Consider the following 26,367-nt stretch of genomic DNA (forward strand, 5'->3'; position numbering starts at 1 on the left):
TTCTGGATTATATATTGGTTGAACGTCACGCATAGGGAACAGAGCAATATTAGTGGGACTCTATTCAAAACATCGAATTCTGTAAGAGACTATAGTGGCAATATTTGCGATCACCTGTCCTGGGGCTAAATCAGCTACATAAGCACGGTCCTTAATATAAGATAACACTTTTGGGGCTGCAATTTTAAAGTGTTTGTGCCAAAGGTCAATCAATGTAGTGGACATGTGCTGAAGAACGTGCTGCTGTAGAAAAAGCTCAAAGTCACGCACAGCTAGCCAAATGTCGTCAGTGCCATACACCGGATTACTAGCCCACTTCAGAGCCAGCCTTTCTAATACATCCTTCTCATCCTCACCTACTCCAGAATGCACCAACGTACCCATTCACTCTCTGAATTTTGTCCAATCCCTGTCATCCAATAAAAAAACATTGGAGGAGGAATAACTATAGGGGGAGAAGCAACAGAAATGGTGGGTAAAACTGTTGTTAGTTGATGCACTGGAGGAGGAGAAACAGAGGACACAGGAGTTGAAACAGTAGATGTACTAGAGGTCACAGTCATCAAAGATGGCGAGGAAATAGAAAGAGAGGGGGGCGCCGTAGCCAAAGCTGAGGAAATGACAGCTGTAACAGTAAGTAATTTCTTTATTGCCTGATTAATAAAAATCTTTGCAATTATTCATAAAAATTACTTGGTTGCGCGCCATTTAAAGTACATAAAATACAGCTGAAGATACGGGAAAAACCGAAGCAGATGAAACAGGCTGTTGTGACTGTAAAGGAACAGTGGGATATATCCTTTGAACACATAAGAAGGCGGGGCAGTATCTAACAGCTCCTCTACAAAAGTATCATTTTTTTCTCTTTGGCCAAATAAGACATCAATATGCAGCCAAAATCTCCTATCTTCAAATGCAATTCCTGTCTCCTGTTTCTCTCTATCATATGCCACAGCTTTCTGTGTCAATATTTGCATTTTCCCTTTCCGTGCATTCCTCTCCTTCTTTAACGGCCTTTGTCTGGCCTCCTTCTGCCAAGTCCAAAGGGAGTCTAATATTGACTGTCTACTTTTGTTTATCAAAAGTGCCAGTAAAAGGCCACTGCACATCAACGTACTAAACATAATAGAGCCAAGACCATGTTTCACATACATATCAAAATTAGGGCTGCCTACAGGAGGCACAGGCTGAGCTTCTTCCTATAGAGCATCTGCAGAACACCAACAACAGCACAAACTGCAAAGTTTGCTTAAGCCAGGCATTTCGAAAGAAAAAAAAAACAGTCCTTATACCGCACCAAACTCAAACGCAAATGGTACCATAAACACAAAGAACCAAAACAAACTCACCTGATATCAGTGGTACAAACAAACTGGTTCTCCACTGCCGACTCTTCAGACCAAACTGTCAGAACCAAGGGTTTCCCCGTTCAGGACTCCAGTCGGGATGACCACTGTGCGAAGCACCATCTGGCGGGACAGAAGGAGCAGCTGTGAGTAATAGGAACTCTTCGTGCAGGAATCCCTGAGCAGTCAGTCCGACCCGACAATGTCCTCAGCCTCCTCTCGTATGAGGAAAGGGGATGGATAAATCACCCGAAGGGGTACCTGTTCGGGTGCCAAGGAAGTAGCCCTTTTCGGGCCACTCAGGTCACTAATGACCACCTCACAGCCTTCCCTACTAAATGAAGAGTCGGTCACACAGTAGAGAATACAAACCAAAAATTGTTTATTCAGATACACTTAGAGCGGAGCCCCATCTGCTCAGTCACTAGGAATGCTGCAGAGGGAACTGAAATCAACAAGCATAACAATACATTATGTACGTTTCGTAACCAGGGGAAAAAACGCCCACAGTGGAATTTTCCAAGCAGGTGCAGTTAAACAGCAAAATACAGAAAAAACGGTTTCAGCTCTCATATCTTACACAAAATAACATAGTCCAAGGTCGTTCCTTCCGGAGCCTGCCACCAGACAAGGAGGAGAGGGCCTCTATCTTAAGGGAAAGTTATGTGCTAACATGAACAGCATGCTCATTACTGAAACAAAACCCAAGAGAGGAAATAAAACTCATAGAAGAGGATTTCTCGGACTTGAACTAGGTCAGTTTCGAACAACCTAAAATGATGCCAAACAGAAAATGGCATGGCGAATGCTAACTTTCATTAATACTGCATGAGCGTAAATAATTTCTAGTCTAACAAAGTGAAGAATGTGTGTAGGACAGAACCTAATGATAGAAGAGGTTATAGCAAATACTCCTCCCTCTCATCCTAACCAGCCTACCAGGAACTCAACTTTCCTGACCGTGAGTGGAAATATACTGGCGAGATGGCTAATACTGGGGACTGGGAGTTGTGTTCAACTCAGACACCAGGCACCAGTGAGAGAGATCTTACCAGTACATTTCCACTCACTTTCAGAAAAGCACAGTTCCAGGTTGCCTGGTTGGGCTAGGTGGAAAGGTGTGTAGGACAGACCTGATGGGAGTTGTAGTAATTGCAAACACTACTCCTCCCACCCCGACCATCTAGAACTGTGCTTTCCTGACAGTGAGTGGAAATGTACTGGCAAGATGGCTGACACTGGTGACTGGTGTTTGGAGCACAAGGCCGTGATGGGAGTTGCGGTCAATTCAAAAACCAGACACCAGTGTCAGCCATCTCTCAGTTAGTGGGCCCAGGAGAGGGTGTACTTTGAAAATATTTAATATCTACGCTAGGGGTACTAAAGGTGGCTCGCCTTCTCCAATAATCGCTATCCTGGAAGGTGAACTTAGACAGTGTAACATTAGCATGCATGTCTTGATCGCTGGGGACTGAAATTGTACATTCGAGCCCCTGGCGGCGGAGGACATTCTAGACTTCTTGAACCAGGATGCTAGGATGGGTATACCATCTTTAACAATTTTGACCATAAAGAGGTGGTCCCTACGGGCCATTCAGCTTAACACCCTAACTTTGGAATTTGGACTAAGGGCCGTAAATGGCAGAACAATCTCGGACCCTTCTGGAGCCCATACGTTCAACAGGGTAGATAATTCTTCAAGAATAGACTACATCCTCCTGGATTTCAAGCTCTGGAGCTTTTTGTATGACATGGAAGTCCTGCCCACTGTGGTCAGTGACCATAACCCGCTTTCTTTGATTTTGCACCCTTTGTGGTCACATACTAACAGTCCGTCGGAACCCCCCAAAACACTGTTAACCTCAGAAGTCTGTTTGTTGAATTTTGGGAGGCGCCTCAAGTGGTGCAAAGTTGTCATGGATGAGGGAAAGGTCCAGAATATAGGGACACTTATGGCAGCGGCCATGACCAAGCTGGACATCATTACCTTGGATCCATCTGAACTATCTGTACTCTTTTGTGATACTATTATTGCTTTGGGCAAATTATTCACAATACATAGTAAGGGTCCCCTTGGAAGGGAGTGCAAGAGACCTAAACGAAATTCGGGTTGGTATTCCAAAAAATGCAGGCAGACGAAAACTGCTCTCGTGAAAGCAGTCAAACTTAAGTCCCCCGAGCTGATCCGGCTGGCCAGGAAAGAATATAAGTTGTCCATCAGCGAAGCTAGGAAAGACTGGGAGGACCAGTACTGGCAAGATTTAAGAAAAGCCAGTGCCGGGAAGGATTCCAGTGGCTTCTGGAAGTTAGTAAGGGCTAGGAATAGGCCTGATAGCACCCTCATCACGTGTAACATTACCGGTCAAGCATGGTTTGATCATTTTTCGCTTCTATATACCACCGACTTGGATGTCAGGCAGGGGCCGTCCTTACCAGTTCTAATGGCCCCCTTTAGGGAGAGCGTTGCCCACTCCTTCACACCCAAGGAAGTGGAAAATGTGATAAAATCCTTAGTACCTCATAAAGCAGCAGGCCCAGATTGGATACCGGGGGACCTGCTCCGTCTCAACCTCACTGAATGGGGGAGACTTATTTCAACTCTACTTAATGCCATCAATAACGGTGCAGCAATCCTGGACTCATGGAAGGGGGCAGAGGTCGTCCCGATCTTCAAAAAGGGGTGTCGGGGCGACCCTGCCAATTACCGCCCGATAAGTTTAATTGATTCAACCCAGAAGGCTGCTGGAAAGGTGGTCCTTGGGAGAGTGCTGCAGTGGGTTGATGATAACAAAATCCTTTCAGATTATCAAGCAGGTTTTAGGACCGGTACAGGGACTATAGAGCAGGCCTTTAGATTACTGCTCTTGTATTGGAAGGTGGTCGTATTAGGCAAAGGCAGTCTTTATCTCGCTTTTATCGACCTGAAGACTGCCTTTGACCTGGTGCCCCGGGACCGTCTGTGGGGGGTACTATCCAAAATGGGAATGCCCGCATATATCTTGTCTTTATCTGTAAGGTTCCATACTGGAAATTTTGCTCAGGTGAGGTGGGGTGCCCAGGGTCAGAAGACCAAATGAATCCCAGTAAATAGGGGTGTCCGCCAGGGTTGCGTCCTTGCCCCCACCCTGTTTTCCCTTTATGTGAACGGAGTGGTGGAGCACATGTTGAAAAATCCATCTGACGCTCCTTCCCTGGCGGGCAAGTGGGTACCAACTCTCCTATTCGCTGATGACACCCTCCTCATCTCTAAGACCCATGTGGACCTCCAGAGCCTTTTGGTTAGTTTCCAATCTTTTTGTACCTGTAGAGGGCTCATAATCAATACTTACAAGACAAAATACTTGGTGCTGAACCCTCCCACGAATCTTGGGCATCCTCCGGCCTTGAACCTTGTGCCCCTGGAAATGGTGGCGGAATTTGATTATCTAGGTGTCCGCATATCAGATAAAATGCAGTGGAACCCAGATCTCCAGAAGATGTTGTTGAGTCACAAAAGGGTAGTGGGGGCACTCTTAAAGGAACAGCGTTCTTCCTCAACCAAACCTATTTCCCTGGTTATAGATATATACAAGGCGAGAGGAGTTAGCGCGGCCCTCTATGGGGCAGAACTCTGGGTACTTATAATCTAGACCAGTTATCCAGGTCTGAAAATAAATTCTTGAAGGATCTGCTGGCCCTTCCTCAGAGTACCCCGACGTTACCTGTGCTACTTGATAATTGGGTGCCGCTCGATTAAAGACCAGGCGCAAATCCGTTCACTATTACTATGGGCCCGTCTATGGCAAGTCCCAGAACTAGCCAACTATGCTGATGGGTTGTCGGAAGTAATGTCAACGCCAGGTTGGTCCAAAATCAAGTGGCTTAAAGATGTAAAATCTTTGCTTGTAGAGTTGGGGCTTGGGGATGCCTGGGCTTCTAGATCTGCTCCCCCCAAAGCTGTACTCAAGAATCTCTACTGGAGATGAGTTTCCAACAAATGCTGTTCCGACTCAAAACAAAGTAGAGCTACTGTTGAGTTCCTTAGGATCAAAGACTTGGCATTTCGGGAACCTTATCTCGATATTATTCTAAAACCTTTTGATCGGGCTTTGTACTTCAAATTTAGGGTAGGAACCCTCCCAGTTGGTGAATTGACTGCACGGTGGAAGATCCCTTTCCAAACCTCACCCTTTTGCTTATTTAGTACGTCCAGAGTTGAGTCTGGTGCTTATCTTTTATGCGAATGCCCGGCATACAAAGCACCGAGAAAAAGTTGGCTTAAACCAATATGCAGAGAATTAGGCACCAGACACTACATTGTTGCAATGCAAATTCTGATGTCAGACACTCGTCCCTTGTTTGTGTGTGGTCTGTCTAAATTCTTAAGATGGGCTTGGTCTATTAGATCCAAAAGGCTTAATGAAATTGTTTAATTATGGTCATTATAGTTAGACCCTTTTAAGAGTTTTTAATCTAATTTAATACGGATATTTTTATTTACATAATTGTCTTGAATGTATATTGTGCATGTTGTGGTTTTTAAGCCGATATACTATGTTTTGCTTTTAAAGATATGTTTTATCGAAATAAAGCCTTTTACTACTACTACTGCCATCTTGCAGTATATTTCCACTCATTTTCAGGAACGCACAGTTCCAAGGGTGTTGGTTAGGATGGGTGGGAGGAGGAGTTTGTTAAGTTTCACAATTAGCCCAGCAGCCCTTTGAACTCCAGCTCACAAAATTACTACTCTGTAAAGTACCCAAAAAACTATTAATCACATATAACCATTTAGACAAAATTCAAAAACCATGAGCTGTGTATAAACAAAGCTTAGCAATCACACATCTGACTCCTTAGGGTGATTCAATCGAGGATCATGAGCACATCACTCATACCATGATTAGAAATGTACTGGGACATAAACAGATTGTGAGTGTGTGGGTAGTCATACCTATGTGCCTGCTGATACGTGGATTATGTCCAGTACAGAGGCCAGACAAGCTCAAGCATTAGGATCTAAAGAGTATGAATGTCATTGACATTCCACAGATGTGGAGCACACTAATCCACCAGTTTCATACACAGAGTATCAGGTACAAGTCAATGTCTGTGGACATGTCATAAGGACAACAGAGAACATGGCCATTTCTGTATATAGGGGGAGCTGATTACTAATCCACAGCTTGTTTAAGTTGCAATGTTCATCCCAAACATAGTCTAGCATCATGGATGAAGGAGGCATATCAATCCTCCTAAACTGTTTTTTGTTCTAGTCATTGATGTAATGGGTACCAATTGAGGGGCAGTGGGCATTCACATAATTGACTGTGTTATTTCTGTACCCACAGGGCAAGCTGGGAACACCTCCTTTGCCAATGATGATGACAGCCAGGCTTAGACTCCAGGACAGGATGAACTCTCCGGCTTTGATGACTTAACTGCGTCCTTGGAAGAGAAGGAGCAACCCTATCGATCCATCAGGTTTGGTTCAGAAGCCAGCACCAGCTTCCTCAACAGGATCCACAGCGACAACTTCTGCCTCAGCTCCCAGCACTCAGCTAAACCCTACCCTGCCAAACACAGCAGCAACAACTGGAAACAACGCCAGCACACCACAGTGAGCACTCAGCAGTTGACAGGTGACAATTACACAGTCAATGAGGAAGGAGGCTCAGGGTTGACTGTGCCACCGGAAACTGTGCATCCGCTTGGAGGTAGAGATGTTGGGAGATGTTGTGCGGATCCATGCCGTTGAGCAGCTAGTGCTACAGATGTACACCCAAACCTCTTCCGGGCACTCAATGCTTACAAGTGGTACTAGGGAGAATTGGGCCAGGTTTTCCAACACCTTAAAAACATCAAACAGCTACAGGCTTTCCAAGACCAAAGAATGCCCTGTTCCAACAAACAAATTGACGAGGTCACAGGGGTGCTGAAGTATATCGGTACTAATCTCTGCCAGCTAGCTCATTTGCAAAGTACCCCTCCCTGTGTGCCTACTCCAGCTGTGCCATCAGTGTCATCACAAGCCACAGGGAGGAAAGTTGAGCCCGGAGGAGATTCCCCAGTACCCCAAGTTACTGCAGCTGTGGATCCCTCACTCAAAAGTGGCATGCGGCGTCCGGGGAAAAATCCAGGAGAGTCAGATGGCAATACAACACCCCAGCAAGTAAAAAAAGGTACCCTTGATATTATCCATTGTGTGCCAAGCGTTCACTTTGTTGACTGACCCAAAAAACTGGTCCACATCTGATGGAGGATCAAAGTTGGACTTTGGATTTAAATAACTTTGGCTAGGCTCTTTAGGATTTCATCAGCAAACACTCTCAACTCGAATCAGCACTTTTTTTTATTTTATGAACACATTAAAATTGTGTGGCTCAGCAATATTGGCTCATGTTTGGACTTTGACTACAGAATCCTTTAACCACCTCCTTATCATAATGATCAAAGGGACAGCAACATATGTAGTCAAATACTTGTAAGAAGTAAACTAAGTGCTAGTAACTAAATTAACTTCTTATGAACATGATATGTATACACTATCAGAGTATCAGACAGAATGTAGTTCACAGTACGTATTCACTGAAAGTTAATTGTATACAAACTATCACTATTTGCCAGCCCAATCAACAATCATTTACATGTCAGTGTATGTCACAGCATCATATGTCTAGTGAGGTCACTACTCTGCCAGTCCACTCTGTAGATGACATAGCAAAGTACCCTGGGAAAAAGAACAAAGAGAAGAGTTTAGCAATCATAAATAATCTATCACAAGTCAGAAAAGTATGATACCTAAACCCCCACAAAGTCATTGTTGACACTAGCTAGGGTTCATTCAGGCACTGTAAATGTACATTTGAAAATGTCAATAACCAGTCTCCAAAAATACTTCAGGACACTTGTCCTATGCTCTCAAGCATACCATCACATTGTCCACCAGCTACACAACAGCAAGCAACGGTGGTTATTCACCTCCTCTCATTGCATACTTACAGTCATGTAAAAAAAGTTGTGGATAAACTCAAATCTACTCAATCATCATAACCACTGTCATCATTGCCCAGTCCTGGATCTTCCTTCGGTGGTACCTGCTGGTGTCCATTGTCTTCAATTAGAGGTATGTTCTTACGTATTGCTACATTGTGAGCATGCTGGGTTACATTCCATACAGGTACTATAATATAGGCCTAAATAAACTTGTTACCTTTTACCTATATTCGCTCCCTACATTACACTTGTCAAAGTTTACAGGGACTGACCTTTTACCTAGATATTACACTGCATTCAGAAAGCAGGTTTTTCCCAGTTTGAAATCTCATAATTTATACATGAGGGTTCTTGGAAGCACAGCAGGACTGCCATCTCCTGTATAAAATCTTTGTACAAAGTTCATGCCCAACGTCATCCTTAGGCCGACACAGTAATACAGCAATACAGCACAGTATGACCCCTGGAGAGACCTATGGGTATAGGTTCTTCACACCTGGGCGAAGTTCGTGTAGTAGCACTACGCGAAGCTACGCGAAGTGCACTTCGCACTACGCGAACTTCACGTAGCACTACGCGAGCTGCGTAGTAGCATGTTCGCACTGTGCAAGATGCGTTTTCAATGATTGCACAGTGCGGAGAAGCATCCGGCACTGTGCAAGCATTGAAAACGGCATCTTGCACAGTGCGAGCTGTAGTTTTCTGCTGCTCGGGTAGATTATTACTCGAGCGGCAGCTTTCTCAACGCGAAAAGGTAGTTTCTCATTGAGAGCGGTCGCGAGCATGCGCAACCACTCACAATGAGAAACCTGACCTCCTCGCGTTGAGAATCTCGCCGGGATGTCATTTTGCTTGCTCGCGGTCGCAAACATGACGTTCAGGACCGCGAACAAGCAAAAAATGACCGCTGCACTACGCTACGCTGCACTACGCATGTTCGCACTATGCTACGTGCAGCTCGCGTAGTGCGAAGTTGCGAAAACTTCGCAAACTCCGTGAGCGTAGCGTAGTGCTTCGCCCAGGGTTAGCTAAGATAGCTAGAGGAGATTGAGACTTCCCGGCTGACACACTGACTAGAGATGCTGAGGTTCTTCCATGCAGACACTCCAGCTGGCAGTGATCTAACATCCCTTGCGGAGTTTCTAACTCGAGAACAGTTCCCACAGTCTCACTTAAGGTAATAGGGTTGACTAGATCCTAGAGGAATTCTTGCCTTAACACCTACTCCCATGCTAGGTACACTTAGGTACATCTAGTTAGGGAAGCATTGTAGGAGTACGCACCTTTTATCATGTGTTTTATATACTCAAAATTATTCATGATTTTATTAAGATGGTAGAACTATACCATCCCTTTACTTTTATAGTAGTGTTAATCAATTATATACTATACTGTCTAAAGGTTGTTGCAGCACATATATTCTACACCAGAATAACAACTGTTCAATAAATGATTATTGAAAACGCCCAGCTTATTTATTCTGTGTATCTCTCTGAGACAAACTAAGTAGGCATGAGGGATAGAGTGAAAAGTAGTATATTGTTTCCACGATCCTGAAGGATCAGGGTTGTCATGTTTGATGATTGCCAATAACTATTCTCTCCATGGTAAAGAAGATTCTAGTGGCACTGTGAGCTAGTTGGTATAAAAGTGCCAGCAAACCCGATGGGGGTGATCAGAGTTCGTCTGACAACAATCCTACAGTGTATGTTGTCTAAACACGCAGATCCTGTATATTTTCTATAAGAACTACATGACATGGCGCCACCAACGTTGGTTGGTTACTTATTTAAAAGTAGATTCTGAGTAGTTCAGTCATGCTATTCTCAGAAATTCCTATTTCCGAACACCAGAGGCATCTGGAGTGGGTAGATTAAATTCCGCCAGAGCTGAGTATGCAAACATCCTATTTATTGGGTGTTGGTTAATCAAGCTTGAAGGACACAAAGTTCCTAAAATGTTGCAAAACATCTTATCTTAGTTTCCTTGACAATTTATTTTGTGTTCTGTACACAATGACTAACAAGGAACTAAATCCATTACAGCAAGCACTGCCCCTCTCAGAAGACCAGGAGATGTAAACGCAATACAGATTGCAGCAAATTTCAGAAATAGTCATCCTGAAATTGCTTGCGCATGGTCTAACACCTAGGGGTGGCATAGTTGCTTTCGTGATTGAGGCACACGAATCATACAGAAAAGAGTTATTTTATTAATGGGTTACCTTTCCAGCAGTAATTTCAAGAACAAAAACATTTCACACCTACACAGAAGGTGATGCACCAGAGGAATACTGTGTATTTGAGGTTCTGCTCACGTACCAGGACCACCTATACTGGTTTAAAGGCACCCTACCCCATATAAGAAGAAGATTAAGACTCAGTCTGCTCGGAAGAGAAGGAGTCACATGGGCCATAATAGCAACCTATACACCACATCCTGACATTGAAACAATGCCAGGATCAGACTTACTCATATTTCACAAAGAATTAATACAACTTTACAGAAACATGACCCAATGTGTCATGAGGATATTTACAGTCCAGCAAGCAATGGTAGCAACAAATTCAGCTCAAGTTCAAAACAAAACTAAAATTGCACCACAAACGTTACACGCAGTAATGAGTAAGATGCTCGCAAAACATGAGCAAATGCCATTCTGGATAGCTCAGAAAATAACACAGCTAGAAGCAGTGTTCCTAAATACTAGCCCTTATGAAAAACACAGAATGCTAACAATCTGCCTGTCCATGTGGATCACACCACAACTAGAGGATTGTACTTTGTGGGGTACAGTTTTTGCTGCCATATATACCAGAACACATGGTATCTCGTCATTAGCAGTAGTACCAGATGTATTGAGATAATTACAAAATGAGTACGGAGCAGAGTCTGCTCTGAACTTAGGGATGAAGTTACTAGGTAACTATGCCCAGGAGTCAGCTATACTGGCATATATTAAATGGGAAGCAGCATAAGTGGCCATCCTCCAATGCATAAGGGAGTTCAGTCCTTTACGACAGGAGCAGGAACTACACAAAATATTAGAAACTGCGTACCAGTATTAGACAGGGACAGTTTGGTTGGAAAAGCATTAAAACCACAAGTAATGGTTAGTCCCGAGAGGGAGACTTTCAAGCAAACACCTACTTCTTCTAAAAAGAAGTGGGACAATAACAAAAAACAAAACATTATAGAAAATAGATCTCATTCCAGGAGCCTTCCGAAAGGAGGTTTAACCTTCAGAATAGGAATAATATTAGGAATAATATTAGACAGGTATCATTATACTGATACATGCTCCTCTCGTTCCTTTCAGTGTTCATCGAACAATTCAGAGAGGGAAGGATAGTCAGACAGATAAGAAGAGTGTACAAAGTCAGGACACTCAAGATTATACTTCCAAAAAAGAAGATAAAGCCAAACCAAAACCACGGTTAAAAAAGAATGTTGCAGTTCTAAACATCAGACATGCCCAGAATTCTGCAGACTCGACTATTGAATGGGGAATGGGCTCAGACGATGCTAGACAGTGCGGCAGAAGTGACAATAGCTTGCCAGAACCCGATGGAATATCTAGTGACAGCGGACTTGAATGATTATATCACCGTGAAAACACCTGATACTAGGTTAAGTGTCCCACATAAATTGTATGAAATAATGCTCTCTAGATGGAGGGGAGAAATGTAGGACAGTTAGAGGTCTCTTTCGGAGGAACCTGTTGTTTGGCTATGACATTTTGTTAGCTGAGCAAGACTGGCCACCAGCATTAATCATGGATTGCCCTAGAGAAAAAACTGTAATTTTACCAGCATTTTCTGGTCACTTTCCAAAACATTTAAAATATATACGTATGCACAGAAGTGGGTGATAGCCCAAGCTCCAACATTATACAAAAACCATGTTGGATGGGATGAGGATTCAACCCACCACATTATTCCACTAAAAAACACTCCAACGGCACAAAGGCAGTATCTATAAAGCAAGAAGCTAAAAAACAGGTCAGGGAGATCTTAGATCAACTTGAATATTAGGAGGTGATCGAAACGTGCACCTCTCAAATGAATAACCCTGTGTTACCAGTATAGAAACCAGACAATTCATATAGTTTAGGTTTAGATTATAGACATTTAAACACTTGCACTAAGACATTTGCAGTTCAAAATGCAAACAGTGCCACATTAATGAATAACATTGTGTGGAAAAAATACAAAACAACAATATATATCTCAAATGGAATCTTTTGCCAAAATATAGCGCCTGAGAGCAGATACTTGACAGCATTCTCAGCGCTAGGGTTTTAGCAATAATTTTGTTGACTCCCCTAGGGGTATTAGAACAGCCCAGGTTATTTTCAGCCAGAGTAACTGAATTAATTCAGAACCTGGATGAAGAGGCATTGTCCTATGTGGATGGTATTTATCTAACGGACGATGACGTGGAGGAACACTTGAACAGAGTGAATACCATAATTTTCAGATTTGTCTCCGAGGGTTACAAATTTGACTTTACAAAATTGAAGATTGCCCACCGTAATGTCCTATTTCTAGGACATGAGCTTTCAAGTGAAGGAAAAAGCCAGCCAGCTAACTTTTTAGAAAAGTGTGCGCTGCTCCAACATCCTAAATCATTAAAAAACCTACAGTCAATACTAGGATTCTTGTATTTTGGCAAAACATACATTTTGGATTATGCAGAAAGAGTAAAACGTTTCTACAATTTATTAAAATCAGATTTTTCAGTTAGACAATGGACACAGGAACACACAGATACACTTCATTCCTTACAAACTGACATGATAGCTTCAAAACAATTACAGCCACCTGTAAATGTCTGCAACCTGGTTTTCCGAATAGTTGCGGGTCAATCAGGGTACACCTATCTAACATATAATGAAGGTAAAACAGCATATAAATCACATTTGTACACAAACGCTGAGAAGCGTTTTGTATCAACAGATAATATTCTAACAGCGCTACAGACTGCTGTAGTTAGAAAAAGAGCTCAGGCTCAAGGGAAACATATAATAGTCGTTACCCCAGTTCCAGCTTTAGAAGCTTCAACAAAGGCAAGAGTGCCCAACGCTAAAGCCTTACATCCATGATGGAAACAATGGGCTAATTCTGTCACTGCAACAGATGTAGAATACAGGTACGACCATAATTGAACAACACAAGCATTTCTGCAATACGAACAAGAATATCCTCTACTAAATGAAATACGGCCTTAGATCAGTACGAATATATTATTTATACTGATGGTTCTGCGCAACCGGCCATAGGGAGTAAACAGCAATACAGCACCACGTGTGCTATCCTTAAAGGATAGATACAGGATGGAAAGTTTTATCCGAGTTACACAAAAACACAGTCTCTTGGAGACGCCACAGCGCAGCTGGCAGAACTAAAAGTGCTAATACTGGCACTGGTAAATACAGATCATGAATTCCCCACCTAATCATGTGCGATTCTTTTTACTGTGTGCAATCATACAATGATTATCTAAATCACTGGAGACCGAATGGGTTTAAATATGCGAAAGGTCACACAATTAAACACAAAACACTTTGAGAACAGGAGGTGGAGTTAAAAAACGAACTACCCTGGGCTTGTGATACACACACTGAATCATCAGCGCGATGGTGTTCACGTTGAAGTGAATATATTGACTGACGAAGCCACAAAGAAGGCTGTATGCAAGCCTTCCATAGCTGCAATCACTCGTTCAAAAACGAGGATAGATGGTGAAATAATGGATGCGATTATTGCTACAAGGAAAAACAGCTCAGCAGTACCAAAGAAATTTCCACTCAAGTACTCCTACAAGTTAGATGCAAACAACATTCCATATGCTGAAATTCCTGGAGTGGGGGATAGAGTACTAACAAATATTAATCAACGGTTACCATTATTTCTAGCAGCACACAAGGGTATAGGATCTGTACATGCAGGAGTTTCTGCTACTGGTTCTCTATTGAAACACTGCTACTGGTGGCCAGGACTAAGAAGGCAGACTAAGGATTATGCCTTGAAATGCGACATCTGTCAGCAGATGAAAGGCTCCACCATAACACGTACAGTGCAGACACCATTACAAATATCAGACAAACCACTGGGTTGTGTTTATTTGGACCACTGCGGCCCCTTACAAAGTGATGGGGCTTACAAGTATATCTTGGTTGCAGTGGATTCCTGCTCTAGGTTCCTATGGGTGTGGCCCAGGCTCGGCTGATGCTCAAACTGTTATAAAAGATTTGTGAGTCTTTATAGGGACATATGCAATCGGCACACTTCATTCTGACCTTGGCTTGGTGTTTAGCTCCAGGGCGTACAAGGAAGCTATGGGAAGTCTGGGTGTAGCATTGCAGTACTCCTCTCCATACCATCCCGAGGGATATTCAGTTGTGGAGAGGAAAAACCAGGACTTAAAACAATCGTTAACAGCTAGAGTATTAGCCTCGGGTGGAAATTGGGTTAAACATCTGTATGGAGTCCAAAGGGCATAAAGCATTCAGCCAAGAAGCTCTCTAGGGGGGTCACTCCATATGATGTCCTATTTGGGATGAGAATATAGGTACCTGTTCTTGATTGTGAAAGCACAGAGGCGGATAAAAAACCTTTTGACATCCATAAAAGTTTGGATATTTTACAGGACCTGAACGAAACCAGGGCACAACAAAGAAGAACGCCACTGGACGCCACTATTGAGGCTACCCAGAAATACCTTCTCTGGACTGGTGTGCCTCGCATCTCCCTCCAGAAACTCACAATGGGTTGGTTTAACGGGGGATAGCACTCCCGGATATCCGAAAATATTATTGGGCGGCACATTTGTCGGCCATTAATCAAGGTACATACTGTTCAGGGAATGAACCAGGGTACGAGATTGACAAATGGCTTCTTCCGGGTGGAAATTTCGAAGCGGCTCTTTACTCCAGACCGGGAAGGTACCGACTAACGGGACCCATCAAACACTCAGTCCAGCTGTGGCATATTGTCCAAAAGAAATTGGGTTGGACTGGCAGACTCACCCAGGCAACCCTACTGTGGGCTTCAGAGAAGCTAGCTACTCTTAGCCGCACAAAAAGATTTAGAAACTGGGACCTCATAGGCATATCTCGTATCAAGGATTTATGGGGCCCAGAGGGAGTACTAACATTCGACACCCTTCAACCCTTCAACACACCTATGATTTAGCCTGGAAGGAATACTTCTGTTACATGCAGGTTCAACATGCACTCCAGGCCAATATTCTATTCTGCTACTTTTTTTGCCCAGTTGACTGAACAAGGTTTCGACTTATGGAAAGACACCATAGACTTAAAATTTGTCTGAGGTACTAGAGACTGGCAGGTCCAGGGAACAGAGGCACTATTTAGAACAAGCCTGATTGCTCAGCAAATATTGTTTTTGAATGAAACAGTGCAACAAACATCCTGTCTCGGATTAGCCAGGAATAAGGATTTGAATACACCTCGGCTGCCTGAATCATCACATACTGAGGGTAACATAACACCACAATTAGAAGTTACACTTGATGAAAATATGTAATACAATAAATCAGACCCCAATTGAAAGGAATGTTTGGTTTGGCCCATAGACACCAATAACTGTCAAGAAAGATTTTTGGGTAAAACTAAAGGATTTAGTATTAATAGACCAGACCCACGATATGTGCAAAGACAACAACCAGGGGTAGTGACATCGTACAGTGTTGGGAAGTTATGCCTTGATTGCGTACAAACCTCAACACTCACACAGGTAAAACAACACTTCTCCTTACCTAAAGGGGATGTGGACCTGCAGGTTTTTTTATTAGGTCCTAGGAAACCAACAAGGATGCCACAGAAAGATTACTAGAAATAGATTGTATTAATCTAGAGAAAGCTCTAGCAGTAGTTGATAATGGGTTAACAACCTTAACATCCAGGATATAATCACTGGGCAACATTGTATCATCTGCTATAGATATACTAGAACAAGATTTGTCTATAGTACAACAAGGGCAATCACAATTACGTTCTATTATGTTATTGAGCTGGACGCTGCAATTGTTGCCTGCAGGCTATGTGCCATGGCGTTTCATAAACAGCACCTCTCTGTCTTCCTTGTACAATCTGACAGAAAAACAGATATAAATGGCACAGAGGGGAGTGAAATATACAATGCTGCACATTTAAAAACTGGACAGACTAAAATTTACCGTGGCAGAATCGCCGTCCACAGAATGGTTAATCCATGGCCACAGTACTCTCCCGGTCACAACTTTTCAATTCCAATACTGCCTAGAACAAATGCAGGCAGGAAGATATGAAGACATGAGTAAGGAATTCATCAAGGTATCTTGAAAATTGCTGTACAGATTTTGATGCTGGAGTGGGGAAAAATAAGTTATACCTTAAGTAGATCACTTATATGCCAGGATATAATGCTTCATGGGGCCTGTAACGGTTTAGTAGCTAACTTGTCCTGTCAACTAGATGGTGCCCCGGCTGCCCTTGATCACTCCAGTATTCAAACTACTTTCAAATGGGAGTTATTTGATGCTTAACGATCAAGGTTGCTGTAAGTTCCAGAGTTACTTGCTGTATGGAAGTATTGTTTCCCCCAACGCATACAGTTATGGAGGCTTCGCTAGGGCCTACAATAAATCTCTCACTAATGCGGTTTGATACTTTGAGCAGAAGGAAAGCCATACTTACACAGAAATCCGTGGCCTTAAATTCCGCTTGAGAGACTTTTGCTTTCCAAGTAGCAAGATCTTCAGCAGAGATACAGGCACTTATACGTACAAACTGCCCTTTCCATTTCACAGAAATGGTAAATCATATCTCCAACATGTCTGGTTTGACATGCATTGTTCATCTATTTAATAACATAGATTCTGGACAGTTAAGCACCTTTGAAATGGTTCTCGGAGTTATACCACACTTTATACACTCCGTGGAAGCATTGTTGGAGAACTGCCACTGATCCTGTTTCTAATAGCAGGTATCCTGATTGTTGTGTTTCTGCTACGCAATGGACGTCAACAAGGAGATGGAAACTGTACTCCTGGAGAGAAAATCCAGTGATCGCATGGTACAACTTCTAGGCACACTTCACCTAAGGGAAATAAGTGCTCTTTGTTCTTGTTGTTTAGACCAGTCTGGAAGGACTGCATCCTACCTGTCCTCCGATGCCTGTTTTGCAGAGAAGAATGTGTGTTGGATCTCTGTCTGACACTCCTATCATGTGCGCAACCTGACGTTGATGCTTTACTGGACCCGATAATGTTTGCAGTGTCCCCAGTGTATTCCCATGTTGCTGTCTGCATTCTTAGAGCCACCGCAGGTAACATCAGCACCTGTTGGTACAGACACGGCTCCTCCTCTGACACCCAGCCCTTGGATGACACATAGGCTGCACAAGCTGCCCCAGCACCAGTTGTGGGCAGTATGGAAAATCATCTGTGCTCATAGACATAATCTGCGAGGTTTTTACAGAGACCGCCAACTGTGGAAGCAAGCAACGAGAATGTTGCGTCTACCAGCGAGGACACATAAACATTTGACTCATTTGGCCCGTTGTGTGCTGGGAAGAAATTCAGCTGCATAAAAACAAAAGAGAAAATAAAAACTCTAAATCAAAATTGACATTCCTTTCATGTATGTATGGCTTTCAAAATGCTTCTAGTAGTTCAGACTATACCTACAGACATATTAGAGCAGTAGCCTGTCTGTCAATTAGTAATACTTTCCTTTTTCTAACAATTCTTTTTTAGATTCTTTTAGGAAAACATTTTTAAACAAATGTTTTTAACACAATAAGAAACTAATATTTTGTATATTGGCGTACAAGTATCTAGGACATCTAGTAGTACCTGTAGAATTTAAAACTATGTCGTCCATTCGGAAGAGAAGTGGGTGTTATATTCCATATAGGTACTATAATATAGGCCTCTGTAAACTTGTTACCTTTCACCTATATTCGCTCCCTACATTACACTTGTCAAGGTTTACAGGGACTGACCTTTTACCTAGATATTACACTGCATTCAGAAAGCAGGCTTTTCCCAGTTTGAAATCTCATGCATTATGCATGAGTGTTCTTAGAAGCACAGCAGGACTGTCATCTCCTGTATAAAATCTATGTACAAAGTTTATTCCCGACGTCATCCTTAGGCTGACACAGTAATACAGAAATACAGCAAGGTAGGACCCCTGGGAGACCTATGGGTATATATACATCCGATCTTGCTAAGATAGCTAAAGGGGATCGAGACTTCCTGGCCGACACACTGACCAGAGATGCTGAGGTTCCTATATGCAGACACTCCAGCTCGTAGTGATCTAACATCGCTCGTGGGGTTTCCAACTCAAGACCAGGACAAGCTCACACAGTCTCACTTAAGGTAATGGGTTGACTAGATCCTAGAGGAAATCTTGGCTTAACACCTACACCCATGCTAGGTACACTTAGGTACATCTAGTTAGGAAGGCATTTTAGGAGTATGCCCCTTTTATCATGTGTTTTATATACTCAAATGTATTCATGATTTTAGTAAGAAGATAGAAGTATACCATACCTTTACTTCTATAGTAATGTTAATCATTTATATCCTATGCTGTCTTAAGGTTGTTGCAGCACATCTATTCTACACCAGAATAACAACTGTTCAATAAATGATTATTGAAAACACCCAGCTTGTTTATTCTGTGTTTCTCTCAGAGACAAACTAAGTAGGCATGAGTGACTGAGCTAAAAGTAGTATATTGTTTCCACGATCCTGTGGGATCAGGGTTGTCATGTTGGATGGTTGCCATGAACTATTCTCCCAATGGTAAGAGGAGATTCTAGTGGCACTGTGAGCTTGTTGGTATAAAAGGGCCGGCATAACCGATGAGGGTGACCATAGTTCATCCGACACCAATACTACAGTGAATGTTGTCTAAACGTGCAGATCCTGTACATTTTCTATAGGAACTACACGACAGCAGCAAGCCACGATTATCTGGCACACCTTTCCTGGGGCATATTGGAGGGCTCCTCCCGTTGTATCCAGACAGCGGAATCTTGACTTCAGGAGGCCAAAAGTGTGCTCCATTATCCACCTGGTCAGTCCATTGGCCTCATTAAAGTGCAAGTCTGCTGGGGTGACTGAGTTACGCAGTGGTGTCAGTAACCATGGCTGGTTTGGGTATCCAGAGTCTCCTACATTGAACATAGATAATAGTTCAGTTGTCAACACCATATCACTATCTGACATACGGCCAACACACAATAAAACATTCATATAACAGATCACCTGCCAACAAGCCAGCCCCTTTCAGGCTGCAGTGGACTCATCAAATGTGGGGTAATGCTGTTACACAGGGTAAAAGCGTCATGTGCAGACCAAGGAAAATGGCACAGACATGTGAAATACACATGCAAGGCAAACACACCACCTGGACATTGTTGGAGAGGAAATATTTCCTCTTGTGATACACTTGTTTGTTGGACTGTGGTGGTATCAATGCAACATGAGTGCCATCAATTGATCCAATTATATGGAGTATCCTTCTGAGTGCATAGCAATTACCCTTGATGTCAGCCAATTCTCCAGGTTTCGGAAACTTGATATAGTGGTTCAATGCCTGCGACACATCCCAAAGAACGTTACTGAACATGGGATGGGACATTCCACTGAATTTTGCCACTGAATGTATGAATGAATGAATTATTTTATTTGTGTGGATACTTAAAACCATTACAATGTACAACCCTAAAAACTTTTAACTGAAATTGCATGATATTGTAAAAATCAATTAAAAAAAAGAGATTTTGTAATGTCAGAGACTGAACCCTCAAAGTGATATATGAACAGGTGATATAGTGTTGATATTTTTTTTTGTTTAATACATAGAACGTCGGGACGAGAGTAAGGCTCAAAGAGCCCCGTGATGAATCAGTAGTGAACAGACCTCTGGAGTGGTGACCCTGATTTTGAGGTGCACCTGGGCCATTCGTCACACTATGCCTGTGAAATTTTGTCCTTCAATAGTGTGTGAGTATGGTTTAATAATGTCCCCAAATTAGCCGTGTACTTCACAATGTCGAAAGAAAATAGCTGTTGGACAGCCTCCTTTGCTGTGCGGGTGGCCTGTTGAAGAATAACAGGTCTAAGGTGTATACTGTGAACTTGCCGCAAAGCAGGACAGAAAAATAAAATCTGTGCAAGGGACTCTCTTTTGTAATTTCAAAGAGGACACTCTGTGATGCCCAGCCATGCTTTCCAGGATGGATATCATTCTTTTAAGGGAAGAGGGTGTAGTCTTGCTGCTAAAATTCGATGTAATACCTGTCTCCCCACGGGGTGCATGGGGTGGGGCTTGTGAGTAAGCAGCATTTGAGAGAGACTTTGGGTTTTATGAAAGTCGCTGGCTGCCAGGGATTCCATGTCCAGACTGCGAGAGCTTAAATGTAGTTGGTTTTTTATTCTTATTTTAATGGTAGCGTAGTTTATTGTGCTGGGGTCACAGTTCTCTGTTGTTAATTGCAGAAGATATTTGTCTGCTGGCGGACCAAAGGTTACTTGGTTGTAGAAAGATGGATTTTATGGTGGCCTTCATGGTGTTGTCTGGAGCCGCATTTGTTAGATAGAAATATTTTGTCAAAGTGAGCAGCTCTTATAATTTTTGTTGATTGAGATCAAATTCACAGCAAATCAAGGTGTTTATAGTGCATGCTGGTAAGTGAAATATCTTTTTATATGCCGCGCAATGGATTTTTTCCAAGTCCTGTGCAAACCTCCCAGGGAATGCCTGTTGCAGTTAAATGAGAGACGGTTATAGGTTAGCCCTCAATACTCTTTGAATGGCCTTGGGTGTTGGGCTATCTAAGGTTGCATTTAATTTACAGAGGGTGTGTGTGTTACCATTTTTCCTTTTTGCCTCCATATTTGGAGATGAACCCAGGGGCGCTCTGTCTCTCTAAGCCAGGCCCCAAGATAGCTATAGGTTTTTACGCAGTCCAAAATAAGGGAACCCAGCTTTTTACTTCGGGTGGTGGCCAAAAATCACTATTTTGCACTTACTTGAGTTGGCAATCAGTTTGTTTTCAGAATTGTATTTAGAAAAGGTGGTAGGTGTGGCCTATTTTGGTGTATTTCAAAAGAACTAGGTCATCAGCTGGATCTTTGTGTGGCCAATCTTGGAGTGGCTAGATACGCTCCGTGCAGTGCTCAGCCCATATCAGCGGTGTACAAGTTAAAAACCATCTGTTCCAGGATGCAGCCATGTTTTAACCCCTGGCCTGTGGCAATTTTCTCAATGGCAGACTCCCTGGAAAGTATAACCCTTACCCAGGTTCGAGTGTACAGTGATCTAATTGCTTGTAGCAATGACGGGCTGATGTTCCACCGTGCCAAATTCTTCCAAAGAATGCTGTGCTCAACTCCGTCGAAGGCAGCTGAGTAGTCAATAAAGCAGGCGAAGAGCGGAGGGGAGTGATGGGCCACGGCTTGTTGGGCTTGGGCTTAGTATGACAGGGCTGTGAGGTTGTCTACAGTGGAGCCCCCTGGTCTGAAACCCGTCTGGTAAAATGGCAGGAGACCTTCGATCTGGACCCAATCGTCTAGTTCCTGCAAAAGTATGCTCATGTAAGCCTTACCCTCTAGAGTTCAATAGGGCTGTTAGGGCCAGGTGCTCCATTTTGCAGAATCTTTTTTAGAACGGTACATACCAATGCCTCACCTGGGAGTGATAAGTCGTCCGGGGCCCCGATGGCCTCTGAAATATAATCTACTCGCCCCCATGGTACAGCAGTTTGTAGAAGTGGCTTGCTGAATTTTACCACTATGTATTGGAATGTTCCCATGGCAAAGAAATGCAGTGCTGCCATCACCTTCACCTTGAGGGTTAGTGATGGTGGATAGGTGCACTGAGACCGCAAATAAGGTGACGACTGCTGCCATAATTTATCATTTTTTTCACTTGTGAGACAGTATTTTTCTATATTGTATCACTTTTCCAATGTATGTAGGTCTGGAAAGGACCTGTTCACAGGAGACTGTCTTCCGGCTCCGGATACCTTTGTGTAGAGTGTATACACAGTTGGTGTTAGTTCATAATATACGAAGCAACATGCACTTAGACTAACAGCAAAGAGCAATTAACCACACATAACTCTCCATGTCAATGAAAAAACCCATTTCAATTATCTTTGTTAACCTTAGGAACATATCACAGCATAAATGTCATTGCTAAACGTGTCTGATAGGTTTGGGGACACAGCAATTAGAGTGCAGTATTTAAATTTTCACTAGTGTCAGTTATTGATCATGGAAATCAAGCATGACATACTGCCAAAATTCACACGCCAAGTAGCCTAGACTTATGTTTGTGATATCAATGATATGCTTAATCTGTACCTACAATAGGATCATGTAATGCATGGCATTTGGGAGACCACATATATCAAAACATTTCACAGTGCAATATATGCACACTAATGCCATAGGGTGGACGCTGTCATGTTGTTATGCCTACATTCCACAAACAATTACATACACAAACCATTTACAAAGAGAAAGTGTCAGAAAATGCTGTTGTATCCTTAGTGTAGCACTCAAGGATTCCCTAAAAACTCACATATCAGTGCTAAGCATTTGTGACTGCTTAATTTCACAGAGTTGTAATTCATCTGGGAATGTAATGTAGGATCCATGACTTGAAAGACACACCACCTTTCCAGTCTCACATCCCACATATTGCACACTGGGTCACACTGTTCTGTAATACAGTAACTAGGTGAAAACTGTACTTGGAATGCTCCAAACATCATATTGACTGTGATAAACCCTAAGTAGTAAAATGGAGTAGTTTTATTTTCATGTTGGGATTAGGCTCCTAATCAATGTGTATTGTGCCCCTCAAGGTTAGGTCATCAAGGGAGTGTGAGCTTTTCAGTTCAATGACCCTTTCACCAGACAAATGCTGCATTCAGGCATGAAATATCACAAACTCACAGAAGTTACAAAAGTGTTTGCATCGCAAAACAATTTTTTTACGATCGCGGTAGGCGGAGCATAACCGAATCGGACAAAGCCATAAGCTGGTAGTTGTTATGGTGACAGTTGTGATCTCGGATTGTGTCTGCATTGCGTGTAAACCGACATGGTAAACTTCCTTTAGTCATGTATCACAGTTACTCATGTCCCACAGATATTTATTGAACTGCGCAGTAGGTGTGGCATCAGTAAGCAATAGAATGCATTGGGCATGTTTGGAAAATGCGACCCACGTGGACCTATTGCTTTTTCCGTCTGGACTGAAGACCCCCTATGCGGTCGAGATATGAAAGGTGGATCCTTAGAGATTTCACTTGCCTGATCTAACTGCATTATTCCAGGACCTCCCTATCTCCCTGCTGCTAAAATGTCTCGTTGTACAGGGTGCAGAGCACCAGCCTTCACAGCTGAGGAAATCAAGATGCTGGTGGGCATGCTCCTGCCCCTGTACAGGCAGCTCTATGGCACACCAGAGGAGAAGATGAGTGATGATCAGACAGAATGGTTAGTTTACATGTGCAATAAACATGCACTTCAGGCATTAGGAGTCCTAGAGACAACCATTTAAACCTGATTTTTAAACTTGCAAAGTGTTATGTAACTGGTCTGGGCAAGTACATATTTGTTGTTGTGTCTATAGCAGTGCATATTATCTCACTGTTTTCATGGGAAAGAGTTACCTTTAAACACTAGAGAAGTGCACAGAATAATACTTTGCTAACTTCTAGACAGCGTGGGCAGCTGTACATGACCTATGTGTACCAGTATTTGTATATATGCAAGTTGCATGTGAACTAAGGGCCTTTCACCATGTAATCCTTACAGGTCAACTCCCGTTTTAAGGTGTGCCTGTGGAGGATCATTGCCCAAAAGGTGTGCTCAATGGGGGTCACACCTCGGTGCAGTACCCACTGCAGGAAATGGTGGCAGGCCTTGAGAGGCTGGACCAAGAAGGTCGCAAGAGTCTAGCCTGTCACCTCCAGGCAAGAGGAGTACGCACCCCACCCTGACCACCATAATGGGACGCTTCCTTGCGGTGGTCTTCTCTGACTTAGACGGGCAGTTGAGAGCCAGACATCAGCATGGAGGGGGTGAGTATGTGCCTTGTGGCAAAACATATTAACCCATGCATGTTCAAGTATTTGAGCCTGCCTGCCCCTTTTTTAGGATGTGAGATGCCCAAAAACACTTTTCAGTGTTAAAAGATGCGTAAGCAACACATATGGAAGAGGCATGGGTATGCCCCTTTCATCTGAGACATCTGTGAATAAAATAGTCAGGGAATCGACGGTAGTGACTTGCTATTGTAATTTGACTGCATGAGCACAACATGTGCATGGAGATAACCTTCAGAACTATTGTCAGTACTCAACATGTGTCAGAACATTGACAAATGTCTGGACCGTTCTCTGTGTGGCCACACCAACTCTGTAAACTATGTTGATGTTGGGTCACTTAACTGGGAAATCTCATGCTATACATCCAGGTAGCAGGTAATGTCTATGTTGAAGGCTTGGTGAGTAGCAGCTGGCCACTGTGCCAATGTTAGGTCCCAGCACTGGCTCCATGTTTAAATATTGATAACAAAAATATAGTTTACAAAAATATAGATGTAAAAATATCGATTACAAAAATATCGACTCCCTATACTTAAACATGTAAGTACAATAATATCGACTCAAAAATATAGATGTAAAAAATATCGACTTTAAATAATAATATAACTTAAATTAAATAATTAAATAATATTAATATTATTAACAAAATAAATTAAATTACATCTATATTTTAACTATTTATAACAAAGAAACTTAATTTAATCAATATAAACATAATAAATGTGTACATATACATATATTTTCTTAAATACATTGTATTATTATCTTTATTTAATTTATAAACTTTAATAATTATATAAAAATAAAATAAACACATATATAAAACATTTTGAATAAAATAAAATATTCTATATTTAATTAACACATTAAAGTATTAAAAAATAATAATACATAGATTTAATAACAAAATAAAAACATTAGTAGTTAAAATTTGATAGCGAAGGGGTAAAAATTACTATTCCCACTCCAGTGAGTGCAACAGTAGGGAAAGTGCTGGATAGCGTAGGGGTAAAAATTACTATTCCCACTCCAGAGGGTGCAACAGTAGGGAAAGCGTTGGATAGCGTAGGGGTAAAAATTACTATTCCCACTCCAAAGGGTGCAACAGTAGGGAAAGCGTTGGATAGCGTAGGGGTAAAAATTACTATTCCCACTCCAGAGAGTGCAACAGTAGGGAAAGCGTTGGACAGCGTAGGGGTAACAATTACTATTCCCACTCCAGTGAGTGCAACAGTAGGGAAATCGCTGGATAGTGTAGGGGTAAAAATTACTATTCCCACACCAGAGGGTGCAACAGTAGGGAAAGCGTTGGATAGCGTAGGGGTAAAAATTACTATTCCCACTCCAAAGGGTGCAACAGTAGGGAAAGTGTTGGATAGCATAGGGGTAAAAATTACTATTCCCGCTCCAGTGAGTGCAACAGTAGGGTAAGATTTGGATAGCGTAGGGGTAAAAATTACTATTCCCACTCCAGAGGGTGCAACAGTAGGGAAAGCGTTGGATAGCGTAGGGGTACAAATTACTTTTCCCACTCCAAAGGGTGCAACAGTAGGGAAAGCATTGGATAGCGTAGGGGTAAAAATTACTATTCCCACTCCAGTGAGTGCAACAGTAGGGAAAGCGTTAGATAGTGTAGGGGTGAAAATTACTATTCCCACTCCGGAGAGTGCAACAGTAGGGAAAGCGTTGGATAGCGTAGGGGTAAACATTACTATTCCCAATCCAGAGAGTGCAACAGTAGGGAAAGCGTTGGATAGCGTAGGGGTGAAAATGACTATTCCCACTCCAGTGAGTGCAATAGTAGGGAAAGCGCTCAAACCCAAAACAATAAAAAAAAAATATCAACATGTATATTAAATTTAATTTCCAATGTAAACATAATTAATATATACATTTAA

The 26,367-nt window shown here is 42.5% G+C and overlaps 1 long non-coding RNA gene across 1 annotated transcript in view; it reads left to right on the top strand.

The window, feature by feature from the left end:
• Window positions 1-9,788, top strand: part of LOC144827767 (uncharacterized) — a 28,672-nt gene extending 18,884 nt beyond the window's left edge. Inside the window, exon 2 of the long non-coding RNA XR_013610355.1 lies at window positions 6,677-9,788. This is a non-coding gene — a long non-coding RNA (uncharacterized LOC144827767). The remainder of the gene's footprint in view (window positions 1-6,676) is intronic.
• Window positions 9,789-26,367: the final 16,579 nt, after the last annotated feature.

Source organism: Lissotriton helveticus, chromosome 4_1 (assembly GCF_964261635.1).
Source record: "Lissotriton helveticus chromosome 4_1, aLisHel1.1, whole genome shotgun sequence".
NCBI lineage: Eukaryota > Metazoa > Chordata > Amphibia > Caudata > Salamandridae > Lissotriton > Lissotriton helveticus.